The following is a 3,337-nucleotide window of genomic DNA, read 5'->3' as shown; positions in this document are numbered from 1 at the left end:
GGGTGAGATGCATCTAACTGCCAAGGTGCATTTACAACTGACCCCTGGCACTTTCACCCCACTGCCCTTCACACCTCTCCCCGTTCGCTCGGCCCCCTGCAGCCCGGCTCCTCTTCAGAGCCCGTCGGCCCGGGGTCTCTGCCCCCCAACACCTGGGAATGCCCACACACGCACACACGTGTACACGTTCGCCCGCACAACACGCACACGCGTGCACAGAGGGAGGGCGTCCAGCTCACTCCAGGAGGTGGGGCCACTGTTGTCCCCATTTCGCCGCTGGCGAAACTGAGGCAGGCAGAGAGGATAAGTGACCTGCCCAGAACCCACGGCAAGCGAAGGTCTGGGGCAGGATTCGAACTCTCGTCCTGCACCCGTGAGACTGCAGGATGAGCACACAGTAGGTACTGCATGAATGCTCGCGGGGGTGGGGCAGGCAGAGGCCAGGCCCGGGAAGGGGGGGGTTGGACCCCTGCAAGCTGAGCAGGGGAGGGGTGCGGGATCGTTGCGCTGGGGTGACGGGGAGCCAGGGCAGGGAGTGCCAGGAAGGAGCCGCGCACTGCGCACGCGCGGCTCCGGCTCCTCCTCCGGCTCCTCCTCCTCCTCCCGGCCCCGCCCCTTTCCCCCGGAAGCGCGGTAAGCAGGCGCCCCGCTGCTCCGCTCCTCCCTGTCTCGGCCCCTGCCCCGCCTTCGGCCTCACTCACCCTTCCAAGGGGAGCGGAGCTCGGGCCCTGGCAGCGGCGGCGGCGGAGGGGGAGGAGGCCGAACTCGGAGCGGAGTCGAGACGGTTCCGAACGCGCGCCCCGTACGACAGGTAGAGCCCCGCGAGGATGCGGACGTGACGTATCAACAGGCCGTCTTAGTCCCGCCTGTTCCGGCCGCGCCTCTCTCTCTCCACCAATCCCCTGAAGGCTCTTGTCTTCGGAGCCCGCTTGTCTTCGTTTCCATAGTGACCGCGGTGGAGCCTCACTGTGGGCTGACCCTGGAGGCTGCAGAGACCTCTGGGAAATGGAGTTTTCCTGCTTGCTGGGGGCCTCGCGTCTGAGCTGCCTAAGGACAGAATCGAACGTGTGTAAGTCCCAGAGCCGCAGCCAGTGGAGAAGGGTTAAGGGTGCGAAGAGGGGGAAGAAACCCTAGCCGTCTGTTGCCACGTGAAGGCGTGTTAAGTCCCTACTCATTAGAGAAATGCGAATGAAGACAACTCAGAGGGGCCGCCTCACCCCCGTTGGGTTGGCGAAGCTGGTGCATCGTTGGTGGAGCTGCGCCCCGGACCCGGATCGTGGAGCTCCGTCCCGAAAGGCTGTCAGACCGAGCGCGCTGGGGCGCAGAAACAGCGGCTCTTTTGGGGCGGCAGTGCCAGGGGAACGGCCGAAAAGGCGAGGCTCCGCGAATGGGATGGGACGCCGCTGTTGCCTGAATTTTCTTCCCAGTTCCACGAAGCCGGATGGGGCAGGAGCCGGGCTTTGCTGCGCTCAGTGTGGCATTGTCCACCAGCAGCCGATGGTCACTCACATTCAGGAAGCTACAGTGTGCGAACCAAAGGAAAAGAAAGACTCATTAAAATTCAGGTGGCCATGCAAAGAAAATAGTGTGCTTGTTAGAGGAAAGCGGCTATCATTGGCCACAGGCGACAGGTAAAGGAGGTGTCTTAGGTAGTGTGGCTGGTTTCAGTAAATCGAAGAGAACCGTCTTGTCACACCAGACAGGGCCGAGGACCTTCTCAGGACTTTGGAGTCCTCTGCCTCCTTCAGCGAAGTCCTTTTGTACCGATAAGAGAAGGAAGGAAGGCGTGAAGGACAGCAGCCGCCCAACGTGCAGCTCTGGAGGGGCCATGTCCAGCAAAATGGCTGGTACAGAACCTCGTGGAGTCAGTTGTGTGCCCCCCAAAATTCACTGTCAACACCGTTGTGCTGCAGGTGTGTGATGAAGGGGATTGTGTCATGGAATCCTAGCGGGACTTGTATGAACTGATGCCCGGTGAATGAGCAGAGCCCGGAGAATAATTTATAAATAACCTCATAGAGGAAAACAATTTTGAGGACTTCTGTAGACGGATGAAGAGTGAAATGAGCAAACTACTGTAACGGCCACACTGCGATAGTTGAGATTTTTGAAATATAGTGTTTGATGTTGTGATTAAAAATTATAGGACTCCCATAGGGAGTCACTTAGGTAAAATGGTCCTAGTGACCATGAATATATGAAAAACAGACAGCTCCTACTTTTTCACTGTCTTGACTCATTCTGACCCTGGGTCAAGCAGTTAATTGATCGGAGCTCCTGAATAGGTAAGACACCAAGAGCTTGGATCCATACCCATTCCTGGGATATCTGATTGCAAACTGGTCCCAATGCAGAAACTTCTCTCTACGGGAGTTTGATGTTGATCCGTGACCTAGGAATTTCCCCACTACAGCTGGGTGTGACTAGGAATAACCCCCTCCCACATCTGATATTCCCTGTTCTTAAACAAGCCCATTTTTAAGGTGTAAAAAAATTTCTCTGCTCAGCCCCTCAGTGAGTGCTTCCACTGAGATCTGCCGCTGCACACATCTCTCTCTCCCTCAGGCTGGGTGAGTTCCTTTGCATCTGTGGACCAAACCTCTGTCTTTCTTTCTTTTTTTTTTTTTGCTTGTTATGTGGAATAATAATAAAGCTCATATTGTACTACCTTTCCAAGAACATATTTCCTGTAAATCCCTGAAGCTAGTTCTTTGCCCTGAGCAGTGAGGCCAAATATAGCACACCCTCTGAAGAAAAGAAAGCTGTAGGAATTTATGATGAACACAATCACAATCCATGATTCCAAAGGATGGATGATGATGATGATGACGATACCTAGAATTTATATAGCAATTTAAAGTGTGCAGAGCACTTTACAAATATTTTCTCATTTTATCCTGACAACAACCTAGAAAGAAGGGGCTATCATTATTCCCATTTAAAAGAGGAGGAAAGTGAGGCAGAGGAAGGTTGTGATTTGCCCAGGGTCACAGAGCTGCTAAGTCTATGAGACTGGTTCCAGGTTCAGCATTCTATTCACTGTGGCGCCACCTAGCAGCCTTAAAATAGTATGACCTCCTCTCCACCTCCCCACTCCCCCAACCCCACCAGTTCAGCTCATGGTTACTGAACTGTGGTTGAGCTATGACCATCACCCTCAGGAAGCAGTGGAAATAGAGGCACTGTCTCATTCTAGCCAGTTTGAAAGATGCAGCCTATTCTGGCTACAAAAGAGGCTACTGGCACCCATGTCAATGGCTACTATCACCCACATGGTAGTGGAACTCAGGGTAGTGTGCCACCATGTCAGGAGACCTAGGCATTGCAGGGCACAGGG

General features: G+C 54.5%; 1 protein-coding gene across 4 annotated transcripts in view; it reads right to left on the bottom strand.

Annotated features, from left to right (window-relative positions):
• LOC114031190 (zinc finger protein 345-like) overlaps nt 1–780 on the bottom strand; it is a 29,171-nt gene extending 28,391 nt beyond the window's left edge. For 2 of the 4 annotated variants that reach the window (XM_027846208.1, XM_027846209.1), the window contains exon 1: nt 702–754. The gene's annotated coding sequence lies outside the window, so the exon portion shown is untranslated. Of the gene's footprint in view, nt 1–701 lie in introns of all 4 variants that reach the window. The other 2 variants (XM_027846212.1, XM_027846210.1) reach the window with 2 other exon arrangements.
• Nucleotides 781–3,337: the final 2,557 nt, after the last annotated feature.

This window comes from Vombatus ursinus, unplaced genomic scaffold, assembly GCF_900497805.2.
Source record: "Vombatus ursinus unplaced genomic scaffold, bare-nosed wombat genome assembly UNPS02015098.1, whole genome shotgun sequence".
Lineage (NCBI taxonomy): Eukaryota > Metazoa > Chordata > Mammalia > Diprotodontia > Vombatidae > Vombatus > Vombatus ursinus.
Note: the sequence above shows the minus strand (reverse complement) of the source record. Positions and strands in the feature narration are given on the sequence as shown.